This window comes from Eleutherodactylus coqui, chromosome 1 (assembly GCF_035609145.1).
Source record: "Eleutherodactylus coqui strain aEleCoq1 chromosome 1, aEleCoq1.hap1, whole genome shotgun sequence".
NCBI lineage: Eukaryota > Metazoa > Chordata > Amphibia > Anura > Eleutherodactylidae > Eleutherodactylus > Eleutherodactylus coqui.
In genome coordinates this window covers 496,160,813-496,181,385 of record NC_089837.1, presented here as the reverse complement: position 1 = coordinate 496,181,385, position 20,573 = coordinate 496,160,813, and the positions used below count along the sequence as shown (strand labels likewise).

The following is a 20,573-nucleotide window of genomic DNA, read 5'->3' as shown; positions in this document are numbered from 1 at the left end:
CTGTTCCACCTATTCTCATTGCAAATAGTGCGGGGGGAGCAGGAGCTCAAAGCACTGCTCCCGGCTCTTCCAGCCTCCTCCCCCTGCAGAGAGAGACGCCATATATCGGCTGGGCGTGAAAACCCAGTCGATATACGGTCATCTGAATGCGCCCTAACAGGCATGATCAGCTGTTGCAGTCGCTTCTTCCTCTGCAGCCCCTCTCCTTGCTGTAGACACCAATCAATATGCGGCGGCTGTGTTGGAATGAGCAGCAGACAGCCCGCCCAGTATGAACTGCGAGACTGCCTGTCAGTTGAATTGCAGCTCATTTACATACAGTGTGCGGCGTCTGTAAGCTTTAATATTTCCCATCTCTCTGCATTATGTATTTATGTTGACCATATGGAGCCACTAGAGAAGATCCCAGCAATCTTAGCAGTGAGAAGTCTGCCAAAAAGTAACAGCAGAGGATTGTTACAGGCCAAATTTTTAGGTTGCAATTAAAATAATGGCATTTCTAAGATGCTCATAAAGGATTTTAAACATGTAGAATATGCATATTGATATGGATAGTGATTTGGATCATGTTCTTAGGATAGAAATTAGAGATGAGCGAGTATACTCGCTAAGGCACATTACTCGAGCGAGTAGTGCCTTAGCCGAGTATCTCCCCGCTCGTCTCTAAAGATTCAGGGTCGGCGGGGAGGAACGGAGGGGAGATCTCCCTCTCTCCCGCCCGCTCCCTGCCGCAACTCACCTGTCACCCGCGCCGGCCCCCGAATCTTTAGAGACGAGCGGGGAGATACTCTGCTAAGGCACTACTCGATCGAGTAATGTGTCTTAGCGAGTATACTCGCTCATCTCTAATAGAAATGTTTTACCAGAGCTGTGTGCAGGAAGTGTTACCATGGGGATACAGAAGCAAGGGAGCTGCAGGAATGATTAGAATTAAGCAACTATAAGAACTGACAAAAAGTGTGTTATTACAAATACATTTTCACTATTTTCATGTTCACTCAAGGGTCATTTTGAGAATTTAAGAAATTGATGCTTACGAGGTATAAAGCGTTATCTATCCATATGCCAATATACTGTACATCGATTTTTTTTTCCTAGCCAGGCATCCTGAAACAAGCCTTGAGTAGCCGTGTCAGCAATACTCTTAGTTGCAGAGTTGAGAAGTGCAAATAGTACACAGATCCACTGTAGATTGGAACATAAAGAGTTGGAATCAGATACTTATGTTATGTAAACTAATGTCCAAGAATATAGCCAATATAATACTGCCCCTTATATACCTGGAACAAGACAGTAAATACTATAAACCTGTCCTCTATGTACAAGGATAGAACTGCTGTAAAATACTACCCTTCTATGTACAAATACTTTGACTACTATATTACTGCCCCCTAAATACAGGAATATAACTACCATAATACTATCCCTATGTGAAAGAATATAACTACTATAATACTGCCCCCTATGTACAAGAATATAACTACTATAATCCTGCCCCCTATGTACAAGAATATAACTACTATAATACTGTCCCTATGTACAAGAATATAACTACTATAATACTACCCCTATGTACAAGAATATAACTACTATAATACTGCCTCCTATGTACAAGAATATAACTACTATAATACTATCCCCTATGTACAAGAATATAACTACTATAATACTATCCCCTATCTACAAGAATATAACTACTATTGTGAGGGTATATATATATATTGCCATATGTTTTTTTTATGTTTTATACCTGTATGCAAGTTCTATACAATTCCAAATGAGAGAAAAATCTTATATGTCGCCTTACATCAGATATTCCAAGGCTTTGCAAGAGATGTTCTAGAAATTCAGAGAAGATACCGAACCAGACACAAGGACGCATGTACTTGGCCGTTTTCCCAGATGCCTATATCAAGATTTTCTGAACTTTCACGGTCTCAGGCCGGAAATCCGGACTTCCCATATATGGAGAATGCATGTTTGGCCGTTTTCTTAGAATTGAGTGGGTGATTCTTTGCACTGGAGTTAATTGAATACGTGATTTTCTGTACGTAAGCCAGAGGCGCCAGTAACAAGATAATGACTGTTATATGATTTTCACTGTCTCAGTCCGCAAATCCGGACTTCCCATATATGGTTATGAGCCCATCACCCCCTTGGGGATGGGACAAAGGGTATAAGATCTCATGTAATCTGTAATAAATGACGTTGGCACAGCCGAGAGCCATGTCCCGTGTGAGGAATGATACCAGATCCCTGTGTGGTGTCTCTTCTTACCGCCGGCAACGGGGCAAGTGGGGTGGGCCCGATTGGTGCTGTACTTAGAATATTTTAACCTTGATAAATGGCGCCCGAATGTGCGGCGACAAAACCGGAGCTTACAACGCATTCCACCCGGATCCACGCCGCAGAGAAACCGTCCTGCTGCAAACCGAGCCTGATCAACTCACTTAGAACTCCAGGTAAGACCGGCATATATTTATGTTGTGTTTTATACTGCGAGTCTTGCAGCAGGACTGACTATCTGTGGTTTGTGACCGGACGGGTTGGGTTAAGAGTTCTACACGGTAACTCGTGTGGGCTCCGGGTTTGCCGTCATGGACCACTGACCGTGATATGCGCACCAATCGGTCACCCAGAAACTAGTCTGTAGTCTATTTGTACTTTGAAGTTTTAACGTTTAATAATAGTGGAGATTGTTGTATCTGCAGAAGTTTTTTTTCTCTCTTTCTTTTCATTTAGTCTCACAAGAGAAGGGACCCTCAGTTTAGTTTAGTTAGTTGTTAATGGTTTAGCAGAGAGGGATGCATTTTGTGAGATAAGGCTTCATAAGAGAAGGGACTCTCGGTCGGTTTGCCTTATATATGGGGCTAGCGATTTGATTTCAGAGAGATGCATTTTATGGGGCTGGTTCCATAAGGAGAAGGGACCCTCGGTTGTTCTGCCGGTATATAAGGGGCTGACAATTTGAAAATTAAGAGGGATGCATTCTATGGAGCGTGTTATTTTTATTATTGTTGATGTTCTAATATGCGTAAGATCTTATTAAAGAAGATAGAGCCCCTCAAGGGCTGCCGCCGTGTGGATGAATCTGTAAAATGTAAGAAAACTCTAATGAAAATGTGTGACACCGACCCGCATGGCAGATTACAAAATGGTGTCTGGGAGGGAGGTCTTTAGGACCCAGAGGTGCCTTGGAAGATCAGGTTTTGCTAGACAGTGCTGGAGGAGGAGGAGAGAGAGAGAGAGAGAGACAGTCAGAGAAAGTTGTATGTACACATTATTAGTTTAAGAAAGTATCCGTAAGTGAAATGTTGAAAAGTACAGTAAGTGATCAAGAGGGCGTCAGGAGAGTGTCTATTAAAGGTTATATTGGCAGCTAGGTAAGGGAGAGAAGTATGAGTAACAAGCAAGTCGATAAGGAAGTTACAATGCATGTGATTTGTTGGCAAAGAAAGAGATGAAAATGTGTATAATACAAGATAGATAATAGATAATATGTATAATCCATACTAGGTGGATATATATGTGTATATATGTATATACTGTAAGTGCAAATAGTTAACTGAGCTTGCTTTTAGGGGAGAAGAGTTTTGTTGACATATAGATGCGAGCTTGTGTTCAGTCTTCAAGGTCAAGAGATAACAGCGAGAGAGAAAATGCAATAACAACCTTGGTTAATATCTTTGCTTGCTTGCAATGAATTGAAATGAATTTAATTAGTTATACTGTCTTAGTAGGCAGGGAAATATAGCAATTTCTAAAACATATATTCTTACTTATACAGGGGTTGAAAATGAAGAACATGTTGCGCTGTAATTATGAGTTCAAAATGCAGGGAATAGTTAAGCTAAAAACAATTCAGTCTGTGTTTCATATTCGCGGAGAGATAACAGTCAGGGTCACAGAAACTAAAACACTTCAGTGTTTAATACAGCATATAATAGCTTCAGTAAATAAGAAATATAGAATGTATCAGCAAACTTTTTTTCACATAATTTGTCAAAGATAGCGCTCATTCACAATCTCATCTCAATAGAATTATGTACTTTATAAAATTATAACACTCACCTCAATGTTTTTCAACTGATGTATGTATGTTTGTCAAACTTTTTTTGTCTGTGCATCTGTATGTACTGGTACACCTTCAATAGGGGGTGACGGAGCAGACTTGAGAGAATGGATGGATGAGAGTTAGTGACCCGTGTTCAAGCTGTGGTGGAATGTGTGATGTGGATATTGACTGGGGATAAAAGTCCTCCCCATGCATGGGACTTTGCTTGGTTGAGATGTGGACGTGTGGACTGTTACGCTGAAATGGAGTTGAGAAGACGGACGCAATGTGCCAATATCGAAGGGGTGGAGCTAGATGATGTAACAGTACGTAATGTTTCATCCCTCCTCTTGCACGAGGGAGGGGGTGAGGATCTTGAACAGCTAGTAAAAGTTTTTTTTTTTTCTTCTGTCTGAAATTTGATAAAGAAATTGCAGGCAGGAACAGACTAATAATGAATTCACTTAAAGGGATCTCACATTTCAAATATTAATAGATGTTTTGTAGATTATTCTGCCCCGATGTAACTCATGTCTCTGGTATTGGTGCTAACATTTTACAGGCCTTATCTGCATCCATCAAATCTTTTTACAATGTGGTACTAACTTAAACCCGGCTACTATTGTTCCAATTGAGTACCCTGGTTTAAAGGGGGGGGGGAGGAGAAGGCATAGGTGATCTAGGTATTGCAAATCAGCCATTTTTAAATTTTTTGCAAGTCAGCCATTTTTAAAAATTTTTTACAAGCCATTTTTTAAATTTTTAAATTTTTTTGCAACAAGATTCTGATCTTTTTGAAATAAAATACCAGCCTGATTGTCTAGCATTGATGCAACAAGAAAATTTAAGTTTTAAAAAGTTACTGAAGCCCTTGTTAATAATGCATATTTTGAGTTGTTTTTTATAGATGGTACCAGGGTGATTGACGACTCCACACTGGATATACGGTGGTTACACAACAAGATGTCCTAAAAAGCAGAATGTCTCCGCATGTCGCAGTACAAGAAGTGGAACTAAAAGCACTCACGGAGGCGTGTAGAGTGGAGGAAGGTAAGACGGCAAACATTTACACTGACTCCCGGTATGCATTTGGCATAGCTCATGATTACGGCCCAACATGGAAGGCCAGACAGTTTTTTACCTCAGCAGGACAGCCAATTAAGAATGATGCAACAGTGCAGGGTCTCATGGAGGCCCTACTTCTACCTGACAAGGTGGAAAGCTCACACCAATTCCTACACCGGAGAAACAAGAGGCAACGCCATCACAGACCAAACAGCAAAAGCAGCGGCCCTCAAGCCGTGAAAGAAAGAAGAAAAGAAGAATTTAACAATAATTTTGGACTTTGACTACACTTGGACTTTGATAACAACTTGGACTTTGATAATAATTTTGGACTTTGATTTGAACTTGGACTTTGATAAAAAATTTGGACTTTGATATGCTAAAGACTTTACAGTTACAAGCCAGCAAAGAAGAAAAGGAAAAATGGACTAAAAAGGGATGGTGTATGGTGAACAGTCAACAGCACTTGCCCACCATAGTCCCTGTGCCCCATGATGGCCCAGCTGACGCACGGAAAGACGCACCTCTCAAAGCAGCAATGATGTCGATGCTTGAACAAGGACGGGTGGCTCCTTGGTTTTCTGTAGCTGCTGCATCATTTGTCCAGTTTTGCATGATCTTTGCCGTAAAGCAACAGGGCAGAAGTAAATTTGCCACATCACGCTTGCCTAGACCACTCTACCCATTTCAGGGATTGCAAATTGGCTACACTCAGCTCCTACTTGTTGGGAAGCATGAAAATATGCTTGTTGTTGTCGATTTCTTTTCAGGTTGGAGACCTACTCTGTTACCAAAGTAAATAAGCAGGTAACCGCACAGAAGTTCATGAATGAGGTAATCTGCAGATATGGGGTACCAGAAGTGATTGAGTCAAACAAAGGTAAACACTTCACAGGTGAAATAATGCAACACATCATGTCTGTTTTGGGTATATTCCAGGCTTTTCACACACCCTACCGTCCACGGAGTAGGGGGAAAGTAGATACAAAAGGCAATGAAGAAAATGGGTAAATCTTGAATTGAGTGTCTTTCATTAGTTTTTCTTTTTCTTAGGAGGGTACATGCCACAGTAGCAGAGTTTGGGGAATGATTTTCTTGTTAATTTTGTCATGAGCCTCTCCAAGGAATTGTCAATAATGTATTCTGCAGTCTCTGCTTTTCTCCCAGGTCCTACAGATGAGTGTCACAATCTGAAACCAGGTGACAGGGTCTATGTGAAAAAGTTTGAGAGAGAAACCCGGTTTAAAGGTCCTTACCAGATGTTGCTTCACCACCCCAACTGCAGTCAAGCTCGAAGAAAAGCCCACTTGGATCCACACTTCGCACTGAAAAAACTAATGATCCTGCATATCCTTTACATGCTATAATGTGGTACAATTCCTCCAACACACACCTTTGACTACTGTACACTAGCCCCCTGTTTCAGAACAAATTAATATAATCAAATGTGCAATCAATAATCCTACACTGAGGGTGAGAATCCAACACCGCATCGTGCTAGGAGAGACATTGACACTCCAGGTGGTAACTTTAATCCACATGTACACATAGATACAATAGGAGTGCCAAGGGGGGTGCGAGATGAATTTAATTCTAGACATCAGGTTAAAGCAGGTTTTGAGTCCTTATTTGCTATTGTCACTGTTAATAATAATGTAGATTGGATGAATTATATCTATTCCAATTAGCAGAGGTTTGTAAACTACACCAGAGATGCTTTTGCAAGGGTTAATTGACCAGTTAGGGCCCACTGCAACCATGGCGTTCCAAAATAGAGTGGCCCTGGATATGGTTTTAGCAGAAAGAGGTGGGGTATGTAACTTCCTGTATGTGTATTATCCCTTTAATGTGACCAAAATTTCCCTTGTTTGAAAAAAGATGAAGAGCCAGTTCCGATAATGGCAACCACGTATGTTACCAGAAGAATGGAGAGATGGACTAGTACTGTGTCTGCCTCAGTCTCATAAGATGGACTGTCAGTGGACTTCCCATTTGCCTAGGGAAAGTGCAGAAGACCTTAGGTTCCGGCGAGGGCACACCCTGCGGGGTGTTAACTTGTACAGATAGAGGGTATGGATGCCCGGAAATAAGCCCAGGGAATCCATGGCCTCCTTCTGAGGTGAGGTAGGGATCCCTCCCTTTTAGGAGTAGGGACTTACGGGCAGTGGAGAAACCCTGACGCAAGGGAGAGACGACCGAGGAAGAGTGCAAAGTCTGATGCTTGATCTCCATATTAAGTTTTTTAGGGGGGTTTGTGAGGGTATATATATATATTGCCATATGTTTTTTTTATGTTTTATACCTGTATGCAAGTTCTATACAATTCCAAATGAGAGAAAAAACTTATATGTCGCCTTACATCAGATATTCCAAGGCTTTGCAAGAGATGTTCTAGAAATTCAGAGAAGATACCGAACCAGACACAAGGACGCATGTACTTGGCTGTTTTCCCAGATGCCTATATCAGGATTTTCTGAACTTTCACGGTCTCAGGCCGGAAATCCGGACTTCCCATATATGGAGAATGCATGTTTGGCCGTTTTCTTAGAATTGAGTGGGTGATTCTTTGCACTGGAGTTAATTGAATACGTGATTTTCTGTACGTAAGCCAGAGGCGCCAGTAACAAGATAATGACTGTTATATGATTTTCACTGTCTCAGTCCGCAAATCCGGACTTCCCATATATGGTTATGAGCCCATCACCCCCTTGGGGATGGGACAAAGGGTATAAGATCTCATGTAATCTGTAATAAACGACGTTGGCACAGCCGAGAGCCATGTCCCGTGTGAGGAATGATACCAGATCCCTGTGTGGTGTCTCTTCTTACCGCCGGCAACGGGGCAAGTGGGGTGGGCCCGATTGGTGCTGTACTTAGAATATTTTAACCTTGATACTATGATACTGTCTCCTATGTACCAGAATATAACTCCTATAATACTGCCTCCTATGTACAAGAATATAACTACTATAATACTGCCCCCTATGTGAAAGAATATAACTACTATAATCCTGCCCCCTATGTACAAGAATATAACTACTATAATCCTGCCCCCTATGTACAAGAATATAACTACTATAATACTGCCCCCTATGTACAAGAATATAGCTACTATAATACTGCCCCCTATGTACAAGAATATAACTACTATAATATTGCTCCTATGTACAAGAATATAACTAATGTAATACTGCTCCTATGTACAAGAATATAACTAATGTAATACTGCCCCTATGTACAAGAATAACTGCTATAATACTGCTCCTATGTACAAGAATATAATTACTATAATACTGCCCCCTATGTACAAGAATATAACTACTATAATACTGTCCCCTATGTACAAGAATATAACTACTATAATACTGCCCCCTATGTACAAGAATATAACTGCTATAATACTGCCCCCTATGTACAAGAATATAACTGCTATAATACTGCCCCCTAAGTACAAGAATTTAACTTCTATAATACTACCCCCTAGGTACAAGAATATAACTACAATAATACTGCCTCCTGTGTACAAGAATATAACTACAATAATACTGCCTCCTGTGTACCAGAATATAACTACTATAATACTGCCCCCTATGTACAAGAATATAACTAATGTAATACTGCCTCCTATGTACAAGAATATAACTACTATAATACTGCCCCCTATGTACAAGAATATAACTAATGTAATACTGCCCCCTATGTACAAGAATAACTGCTATAATGCTGCTCCTATGTACAAGAATATAACTACTATAATACTGCCCCCTATGTACAAGAATATAACTACTATAATACTGCCCCCTATGTGCAAGGATGGCATTACAAAGGTTAATATTTACCAGTCCAAGTACCAAAAAGATGCATGACATCAGTGTAAGCCACAGAGAGCAGTCCTCCAAACAATGTATATATAAGAACAATACAAGCAGATATCCGGATTGACAGGTATTTCTGAATATCCATAATGACACTGAGTGCAGAAGCTGTAATAGAAGTATAACACGGTATTACGTACAAGAAGTATAATTTAATAAACATTTTCTGTTTATCTGCATCTACTTCTAATTAAAGACGAGAACAGGTAATTTTCAAGAGGCGTTTCTGTCTACAAGCTCATCAACAGTTTCCAGTAACAACCAGCAGAATTATGAATCAGGCTCTGGAGTATCAGTAATGCACATTCTTTGTAAAAAACAAAAACAAGCACCTAGACAGAGTTGTAACTTTGCTACAAATTTCGGCATGCAGTTCCATCTCAGGCAGATATGCAAATGATTAGCGTTGTGGTGTGATTAGATGAACTATCTTGACACCTGAGGCCCTAAAAATAGTTCTATCCTTGGCCTATAAACAGGCTCTCTTGTGTGTAGTGACCTCTTTTCCCACTTATGTAGAGCTTGTTGTCCAGAAAAAGAAAAATTCAAGTTAGCATCCTGGGGGTGTGACCTAAATTGCACCAAAAATTGTGCCAAATAACACCACAATTTTGGTGCAATTTTTAGTGTACATTAAGCCAACTAATAGGTGATCTAGACTTAGACTAGACTTAAAATTTGACAGATTTATCATTCACAAAGTTCCTGGCACATTTTAAAGGGTGTTTCCAAGAAATTAAAATAAAAGTTATAAGGGCTTAAAACGAAGAAAAATTGAAAATTCACCAGTCCTGGCCACTCCACTTCCAGCGCTGGAGCCCCGCTGTCCGTTACACGGAACCCAGAAGAAGCAGCGATCACGTGCCATTCATTGTGCATGTGACCACTCAGCCACTCACAGGCTTCAGTGGTGATTCTTCTGTAGGTTCTGCAGTGGAAAAGGTTCCAGCCCACCAGGACCGGGATCAGTATGTCGATGGTGTTGTCTTTGGGGGGACAGGGGCCTACTTGAGGCTTTGTCATCAGGGTTTTTCAGGGGGAACTTTAGCTCGACTTCCTCTGCCCGGCTCTGGTTTCTCAACACTGGGAACACGCATACCAGCCTGCCATTCGCTGATACTGACCGGTTCACACTCCGCTTCTCATTCTCAGCATCAGACACACAGGAACGAATGGAGCCCATATCCATAGTTGTAGTTGAACAAAGGAGGCTTGTCATTTAGGTTGCAGTCTGTACTCTTCTCTAGACGCTTCCCCGTCTCTTTCGCTCTCATTGCCAAAGACTCAATGCTGCATGCTGAGGCTCCAGTCTACTACTACAGAGTGGGCACTGCCCTTTATATATATAATGCACCCTGGTACCCAGGGTGAAAGGCATGGGTTGCTCTTGCCAACACTTACAGGGCACCAAGTAAAACAATATAGAAACAGGACGAATGATAAAAATAACAGTAACTATCATCATCAACAACATGGCACCCCCTTACACTTCTACGGCCACTGAGGCCTGTGAGTGGATGAACTTCATGTGCAAAATGTATGGCACATGACCATCTGCCACTTCTTCCAGCTTCTGTGCAGTGGACACTAGGGCAGCATTGCTGGATAGGGAGCCACCTGGATAGTGACGCGTCGGCTCTGCTCTGCGTATGTGCTGGCTGGGCAGCAGCCGACACATACAAAAGCGGAGGAGAGGCGGGAGCAGGTGAGCCGCAATGGTCACTGCAGGGGCACGGGTCAGATCTCGCTGCCAGAATTCTCGCAGCAGGATCTGACCCGGCCGTCTGCAGGCGGCCTTAGACAGTATTAGTAAATAAGCCTCATTATATATACGTATGTTGAAGAATCTAACATATACATTGTATGTGTCATTTACAAACAAAAGTCCCGAAAAAAAGTTGAATAACACTTACCTAAAGATGCCAGGATGGCAGCGAACCAGCAGACGTCTGCTATAAGAGCTACGATCAAGAAGAGAAACGTCATGGAGCTCCCGTAGGCTTCCTGGAGAGGGTCCCTCATTGTCAAGTACTTCTTTGATCTCATTGGGGTTACAAAGAAGATGGCACCTAGAGGCAGGAGCAGCAGTAATTTAATACAGTAACCAGGTCTGACTCTTTATAGTGCTGCCCTATTGACAATCTCGTATAGTAAAGTGTCACAGGGGTGGCTGATAATTTAGAGAAAATGGTCTGTTGAGTTTCCAGAAAAAGCACCACTCTTGTTCTTAGGGTATGACTGGGATTGTTGTTCAGCTCCATTCACTTAAATATATCTGGCGACTAGACAATTCTACCAGAACGAGAGGCACTCTTCTTTAGCGGCTCTTCGCTCTGGCTAATTGATGTGGGTGCTGAGCAGAGGACCTATTATCATGATGTTCTTATGACAAAATAGGACATATGGAAAGGTAATACCACTGTGAAACAACCCCTTGAAGTCACAGATCATAACTGAATTCATATAGTTAATCTCAGTTATGCTAATGCTCTCTCTTACTCATCACACTGGTCAAGAGGGGTGTCGTCTCTCCTTAAGGAGAGCACCCCAAATGTGTGTGGAGACACCTAGGGGGTGAGTGGGATGGGAGGGGGGAGAATCATCTCCCCCCAAGGAGAGTAACTAGTAGGGGTGTTAGAAGACACCAGACAGATCATTGAGGAGACTTATATTGCCATGCACGCTCCTGTGGGTAATTTATGCAAATAAGGAAGATGGAACAATACCTCTGCAGCTCCACCTATTGGGTGGCAGCATTCCTTCAAATCAATGTCAGGCCCTTTATACAGGTCTTTATAACAATGATTGGGAATAGGAAACCAAGCCAGAGGATTAAAGTCAGAACTCTCCAAGTAGTCTGTATAGCTGCCAACACTGCTGCACTGTCACACATCACCATTCTCCTCTCTATACACCAATCCACTTGTGCTTGCTCAACCAGTGATCAACAGGGTCTTGGATCATTGGCCTCATCGCATAAATAGACTGGATGCTTCGTTCCAGTTAGTCCGACAGTTTAAGGTTTATGTTTGTCATTTCTCTATATGTCCTTTGGTCGTTTGTCTGTATTCCCTTAGTGTTCCCCCTGTCTCTGAATTTGCATATGGGTGTTACCCTGGTGTTTGTGGAGTCCTGTCAGTCCAATGACATCGCATCAGTCTTTATTTAAGTGGCTCCTGGGTCTAGGTGTTGCTGATTATAGTGGAGTTTGTGACTTTTAGAGAATTCTGTAAGCTTTATTATAATTTGTGTCCTATCTCTTCAGGTGACAAGTCTCAAAGGGTGGGGACTATCATCTCGGGATTACAGGGTGACCCACGGGCTTGGGCCTTCTCCTTGTCTCCCACCTCTGGGGCTCTGTCATCGGTGGATAATTTTTTCTCCGCTTTGGGTTTGGTATGTGATGACCTCGATAGAACTTCTCTGGCTGAGAGTAAAATTAGAAGCCTGTGTCAGGGAACTTTATTCATTGAAGACTTCTGCGCTGAGTTTCGTCATGGGCCACAGAAATGCAATGGAATGAGTCACCTTTAGGAAGTCAATTTAATTTTGCGTTGTATAATAACATTAAAGATTTGATGCTTTCATATCCCGTTTCTAAAGCTTTGGACGATGCTATGTCTCTAGCCATCCGTGTTGGTCAGTTTTCTAAGCTTACCATGGTAGTACCTGCTGAATCCCCTGTTGCTGAGGAACCAATGCAATTGGGTTCGTTATCTAGAAGACGTGTCCACGGAGGAGGACAGTCGGACGGTGGTTACTGTATGTTTTCTGTGTCCGTGTTGGTCATTTGGTTCGGGTGTGCCTTCTCCGAGGTTCTCTGCCAGAAAAACTGGCTGGCCCAGAGGTCAAGAGTGAAGTACCTGCAGGTCCACAGATCGCCTGGGTATCATTTTCCAGGCTAGTTCTTCCCGCCGAGATTATCCTTTCCATTGGGAATTCCCCGGTGATGGTTTTTCTATATAGTGGATCTTGGGTTAATGTAATTCAGCTTGACATGGGACTAGGATCAAAGCCTTTGAGCCTAGTCTGCGATGGATTTTACTCCACTGTTCCAAGGATGTTTAAGATTTTGTGTTCCGGAGGCTTGTTTGAAGATCAGGCTTTTTCATACTGAAAAATTTAGGTTTTTTTTGTTATAGTGTCTCTCCATACAAAGGTGGTGTTGACATTGCCCTGGCTGCAATTACACAATCTTGTGATTCATTGGGGTAGTGGGGATATTAAATGGAATTTGGTGTGTTGGCAAAGCTGTATGTCGATTAACGTTTCTTCCGTGTAGATGGTTGAATTGCCGAGTTCAATAGCGTTTTTTCAGATGTCTTCACTGAGGCAGGGGCTAATAAATTGCCTCCGTATGGAAGGAGGTGATTGTGCTCTTGATCTTATCCCAGATTGTAACTTACACGAGAGCTATTTGTACAACCTGTCTAGTCCAGAGCGACAGGGTCTCAAAGATTATATAACTGACTCTCAAGAAGGGGCACATTCAACCCTCAAAGTCTCCTTCAGCTGCTGTGTTTTTTTTGTTAAAAAAAAGAATGGAGGTTTTGGCCGTGTTGGATTTTAGAGAACTTAACAATATTACTAAACAGTGTAAGCTCTTATGGGCAGGGACCTCTCTCCTGTAGAGTGCAAGCTCTTATGGGCAGGGACCTCTCTCCTGTAGAGTGTAAGCTCTTATGGGCAGGGACCTCTCTCCTGTAGTGTAAGCTCTTATGGGCAGGGACCTCTCTCCTGTAGAGTGTAAGCTCTTATGGGCAGGGACCTCTCTTCTGTAAAGTGTAAGCTCTTATGGGCAGGACCTCTCTCCTGTAGTGTAAGCTCTTATGGGCAGGGACCTCTCTCCTGTAGAGTGTAAGCTCTTATGGGCAGGGACCTCTCTCCTGTAGAGTGTAAGCTCTTATGGGCAGGGACCACTCTCCTGTAGAGTGTAAGCTCTTATGGGCAGGGACCACTCTCCTGTAGAGTGTAAGCTCTTATGGGCAGGGACCTCCCTCCTGTAGAGTGTAAGCTCTTATGGGCAGGGACCTCTCTCCTGTAGAGTGTAAGCTCTTATGGGCAGGGACCTCTCTCCTGTAGAGTGTAAGCTCTTATGGGCAGGGACCTCTCTCCTGTAGAGTGTAAGCTCTTATGGGCAGGGACCTCTCTCCTGTAGAGTGTAAGCTCTTATGGGCAGGGACCACTCTCCTGTAGAGTGTAAGCTCTTATGGGCAGGGACCTCTCTCCTGTAGAGTGTAAGCTCTTATGGGCAGGGACCTCTCTTCTGTAGAGTGTAAGCTCTTATGGGCAGGGACCTCTCTCCTGTAGAGTGTAAGCTTTTATGGGCAGGGACCTCTCTCCTGTAGAGTGTAAGCTCTTATGGGCAGGGACCTCTCTCCTGTAGAGTGTAAGCTCTTATGGGCAGGGACCTCTCTTCTGTAGAGTGTAAGCTCTTATGGGCAGGGACCTCTCTTCTGTAGAGTGTAAGCTCTTATGGGCAGGGACCTCTCTCCTGTAGAGTGTAAGCTCTTATGGCAAGGGTCCTCTCTTCTGTAGAGTGTAAGCTCTTATGGGCAGCACCTCTCTCCTTTAGAGTGTAAGCTCTCATGGCCAGGGTCCTCTCTCCTGTAGAGTGTAAGCTCTTATGGCCAGGGTCCCTCTCCTGTAGAGTGTAAGCTCTTATGGGCAGGACCTCTCTTCTGTAGAGTGTAAGCTCTTATGGGCAGGGACCTCTCTTCTGTAGAGTGTAAGCTCTTATGGGCAGGGACCTCTCTTCTGTAGATTGTAAGCTCTTATGGGCAGGGACCTCTCTTCTGTAGAGTGTAAGCTCTTATGGGCAGGGACCTCTCTTCTGTAGAGTGTAAGCTCTTATGGCCAGGGTCCTCTCTCCTGTAGAGTGTAAGCTCTTATGGGCAGGACCTCTCTCCTGTAGAGTGTAAGCTCTTATGGGCAGGGACCTCTCTCCTGTAGAGTGTAAGCTCTTATGGGCAGGGACCGCTCTCCGGTAGAGTGTAAGCTCTTATGGGCAGGGACCTCTCTCCTATAGAGTGTAAGCTCTTATGGGCAGGGACCGCTCTCCTGTAGAGTGTAAGCTCTTATGGGCAGGGACCTCTCTCCTGTAGAGTGTAAGCTCTTATGGGCAGGGACCGCTCTCCTGTAGAGTGTAAGCTCTTATGGGCAGGGACCGCTCTCCTGTAGAGTGTAAGCTCTTATGGGCAGGGACCGCTCTCCTGTAGAGTGTAAGCTCTTATGGGCAGGGACCGCTCTCCTGTAGAGTGTAAGCTCTTATGGGCAGGGACCGCTCTCCTGTAGAGTGTAAGCTCTTATGGGCAGGGACCTCTCTCCTGTAGAGTGTAAGCTCTTATGGGCAGGGACCTCTCTCCTGTAGAGTGCCCTGTAGGTAATATGTTCTTATATGTAGGGATGTATGGTGTTTACATTTTATTTCTCTTACCTTAAATTAATGCTATGGAAAATCCCATAGGAGTAAGAAGCCATGCCAGTCCTCGACCAGGAAGGTAAATGATCTCTGCAGATCCATTAATGTAGGCACCATCAACCCAAGTAGCTGAAGAAGAAAGAAGTAAGCTTTAAATATAAACCAACCAAAAATAAATTGATGTGGTTGACCTATATGTGTAATCCTATATGAGCTTGAAGATGATTATAATCTTAGTTTTAGAATCTTAGTTTTTATTATGTGTATTAAACCCTTCCCAACAGCCATATATATCCTAACTGCACATACCCCGTGCAGATTGGATGAATATAGACATCCACAGCATATGTTACATATGTAGTTGCCCAGAGTTAGCGGGGCCCTTCATAATGTTAAATATTTGTCTTGTGCAATGGTATTAATGGAGTTCGCCGCAGAGGATGGAACGGTTGCATCATGTGTGTCAAGAAAACTACAGGTTACCTCCGGTTACATTCCCTGTGATCTCCCCCTGTCAGTAACGTGGTCTGGTCCTGAGCTACCCCCAGGGGAGGAGATGATAGATCCCGTGACATAGCCATTATGTACCCTGCCATCTCCTCAGCTGTGGGCTCACTCCTCAGACACTACACATATGCAGTAGGCTCGGGAGACAAAGGCAGCCGATACCCTCCTGCAACAGCTGTGATCAGAGAGAACTCTGATTGCGGCTGTTAATTCTGACACTCCTTCAAGCCCTCCTTACACTGCACCCTCCCACTCAACCATGCACCAAGAGATTTTATCCCAGGTGTGGTGAGGGGGCGGGGCTTATCACAATGTATGATTATACTTCCATCACTATGAAAAATAGAGGACCATTTCAAAAAAGACAGGGAGAAAGGCCATGTATTTTTTTTTCTAGCTGGAGCACTGGAGGGGCTATTGATATACGTTTGATATAAGCACTCACTTAATCTGCAATGGCAAATAAAAGTCTGTTTAAGGGCTCATGTCCACGGGGAAAATAGGATTTAGGATCCGCAGCGGATTTCCTGCATGCGGATCCGCACCCCATAGGGATGCATTGACCACCCGCGGGTAGATAAATACCCGCGGATCGTCAATAAAAGGCATTTAAAAAAAAATGGAGCATGAAAAAATCTGGACCATGCTCCATTTTCATGCGGGTCTCCCGCGGGGACGGCTCCCGCGGGCTTCTATTGAAGCCTATGGAAGCCGTCCGGATCCGCGGGAGACCTAAAATAGGAATTAAAAGCATTTACTCACCCGCAGCGGACCGCGAAGCTCTGCTCTTCCTCACGGCCGCATCTCCCTTGCTTCGGCTCGGCGGATGTGCCCGGCGCATGCGCGCGGCAGGTCGACGACGTGCCGGCGACGTGCCGCCGGCGTCAGGAATTCATCCGCCGGCCGAAAATGAAGATCCGGCCGTGAGGAACAGCTGACCTTCGCCGCCCGCTACGGAAAGGTAAATGCTTTTAAATTTCTATTTTCAGCGCTCATGTCCGCGGGGCAGGAGGGACCCGCTGCAGATTCTACATGTAGAATCTGCAGCGGATCTGATTTTCCCCGTGGACATGAGGCCTAAGACTATGTTTACACGTGGAAGAAATGCTGTGGATGTCCAACATTTGTATCATTCCTGCGGATCTAGACTGGAAATCAGCCTTGTGTCTGATATCAATAGTACTGGTGTCCCACACAGTGGCCTCAGTAGTAATAGTGCCCCCCACAGTGACCTCAGTAGTAATAGTGTCCCACACAGTGGCCTCAGTAGTAATAGTGACCCCCACAGTGACCTCAGTAGTAATAGTGTCCCACACAGTGGCCTCAGTAGTAATAGTGTCCCACACAGTGGCCTCAGTAGTAATAGTGACCCCCAGAGTGACCTCAGTAGTAATAGTGTCCCACACAGTGACCTCAGTAGTAATAGTGACTCCCACAGTGGCCTCAATAGTAATAGTGTCCCACACAGTGGCTTCAGTAGTAATAGTGTCCCACACAGTGATCTCAGTAGTAATAGTGTCCCACACAGTGATCTCAGTAGTAATAGTGACCCCCAGAGTGACCTTAGTAGTAATAGTTTCCCACACAGTAACCTCAGTAGTAATAGTGACTCTATTAGTGGCCTTAGTGAGACAGCCGGCACTACAACAGTGCTGTGCTGTCCACACCAGGTGAGAATATACTAAGACTTGCTATATCTTTGGCGCTTTCCATTTCTTTCTTTCTTCAGCAGTAATAGTGACACTCACAGTGGCTTCCGTAGTAATAGTGACCCCCCCACATAGTGGCCTAAGTAGTATAAGTGACCCCCCCACAGTGACCTCAGTAGTAATAGTGACCCCCACAGTAACCTCAGTAGTAATAGTGACTCTGTTAGTGGCCTTAGTAGTAATAGTGACCCCCACAGTGGCCCCAGTAGTAATAGTGACCCCCACAGTGGTCCCAGTAGTAATAGTGGCCCCAACAGTAGCCTCAGTAGTAATAGCATCCGCAACAGTGGCCTCAGTAATAATAGTACCCCCACAGTGGCCTCAGTAGTAATAATGGCCCCAACAGTAGCCTCAGTAGTAATAGCGTCCCCAACAGTGGCCTCTGTAGTAATATTGACCCCCACAGTGGTCTCAGCAGTAATAGTGACCGCCACAGTGGACTTAGTAGTAATACCACCTCTCTGTGACTGATATACTTACCTCCTTGTTGTCTACAAAGCACTGTTGCTCCTCTGCTCGGCTCTGCTGCGGGCAGAACTGTGTGAGTTGGACACCTCCTCATTTCTCCTCTCCTCCTGCGGAACCAAGGAGGAGAGGTTATGGGAGAAGGATCCTGGGTTCACACACTGCCGTCAGTATGTGCCTCCTGCAGCAGCACCACTGAGTGATTAACAGCTGGGGAGCTGCAAACGGGAATATGCAACTCGGCACTGGTCTACCGAAGCAAATTACTTTATCTAGAAGCACCATACTGGCTAACAGTTATAAATTTGCAATTACAATATCTTGTATGTAGTAAGTTAAGACTCTCTGGAGCATTTAAGTCCTTAAAGGGGTTGTCCCGAGGCAGCAAGTGGGTCTATACACTTCTGTATGGCCATAATAATGCACTTTGTAATATACATTGTGCATTAATTATGAGCCATACAGAAGTTATAAAAAGTTTTTTACTTACCTGCTCCGTTGCTAGCGTCCTCGTCTCCATGGTGCCGACTAATTTTTGGCCTCCGATGGCCAAATTAGCCGCGCTTGCGCAGTCCGGGTCTTCAGCAGTCTTCTATGGAGCCGCTCGTGCCAGAGAGCGGCTCCGTGTAGCTCCGCCCCGTCACGTGCCGATTCCAGCCAATCAGGAGGCTGGAATCGGCAGTGGACCGCACAGAAGAGCTGCGGTCCACGAAGACAGAGGATCCCGGCGGCCATCTTCAGCAGGTGAGTATGAAGACGCCGGACCGCCGGGATTCAGGTAAGCGCTGTGCGGGTGGTTTTTTTAACCCCTGCATCGGGGTTGTCTCGCGCCGAACGGGGGGGGGGGTTTAAAAAAAAAAAAACCCGTTTCGGCGCGGGACATCTCCTTTAAGGTCAAAATTGAGTAATTCTCTAAGGGGCTAATCCTTACACATACCTGTCATAGTAAACAGTCCAATCACCATATTGATCTTCCTTCCACCGACAATAGCAACTTCCATCCGATTCCCATCTTTATTCAACTTTTTGGTTTTCTTTGAAGCCCACACTCCAATTCCCAGGATCAAAGCATAAAACAGAAGTACTGACACCAGCACCGGGATGTTCAGAGCCATCGTAGATCAATAGTGATGGATGAGAGGATAGTGCAATGTTTTATGGAGAAGTTACAGTCTTGTGACTGGACATGTGGCTCATGCTTCTCAACTGTTGTAAATCTCTTGCCCACCCTTCTTAACAAAGGAGCATTCACTAAAATGTTGTTTGTCATACCTTATCTTGTGTTAGAGACTTACCCAAAAGTCATATCTATCAACTTTTGCCAAAAAACAAATCTGTTGTATGGAGAAATGTGATCCTGTATTGCCCCCTTTTAATTCCCCATGGCTGCCCTTTAAATTGTGGAGAGCCACAGCAAGAGGTGTAGAGAAGCTCCTCTGCACCAGCGCATTGGTACAACTGCTATCTCAGCACCACCTATAGTTATGTCCCTGGCCAAAGGCTGCAGACCGATGCCATGGCTCAGATTCTGCACGGGAGCTAAGCAACTTCAAGCCATGATTCACTTGTTCCATGTCGTCCCCAAAAATAGACTTCCAGGAACTGTCTGAAAACTAAAGCTGCCGTAGACATTAGATATTTGTTAACAGACCTCATTGATTGATCTGGGATTTACAAGAGTAAAATAATATATGGGTTCAGCACTTATTTCTTTTCTCATAACATGCATGCTCAATTGAGTTGATACAAATAAGGAAGATGGAACAATACCTCTGCAGCGCCACCTATTGGATGGCAGCATTCCTTCACATCAATGTGACTTTCTAACAAGTCTTAACAACGATTGGGAATAGGAAACCAAGCCAGAAACAGCTGTCTGTATATGGTTCTCTGGCATCCTATTCCCAATCGTTGTTAAGACTTGTTAGAAAGACACATTGATTTGAAGGAATCCTGCCATCCAATAGGTGGCGCCACAGAGGTATTTTTTCATCTTCCTTTACCCAGAGGACCATGAATGGCCTTATAAGCGAGTACCTGCCTGCTCGGGAGCAAAGAATTGGCTGCCGGCGGCAGGCAGGGAGCAGCGGGGGAGAGCGGGGAGGAACGGAGGGGAGATCTCTCTCTCCCTCTCCCCCCCCGCTCCTCCCTACTGACTGCCACAACTCACTTGTCACCCGCGCCGGCACGGCAGCCGAACCTTTTCTCCCGAGCGGGGAGATATTCGCTAAGGACAATGCTCGATCGATAAATATACTTCAATAACGAAGTATAAGGAGACACGACACCCTTCCTGACCAACTGAGTTGAAGAACACCAGGGAAGTTTTACTACTCTTGTTGTGCCAAAATTCTGGCAAAAGCATTTAGTGCATATTATTTTAGATAAAAGTCTAGAAAAGGGGGACGGGGGCAAAAATCTTGAAAACAGTTGTCTGAATGAAGCCATAAGTGTATAAGCAGCTTTAGACATTATAT

General features: G+C 44.2%; 1 pseudogene; it reads right to left on the bottom strand.

The window, feature by feature from the left end:
* The window catches only part of LOC136606693 (high-affinity choline transporter 1-like), a 60,352-nt pseudogene extending 41,141 nt beyond the window's left edge, over positions 1-19,211 (bottom strand).
* Between the last annotated feature and the right edge of the window lie 1,362 nt (positions 19,212-20,573).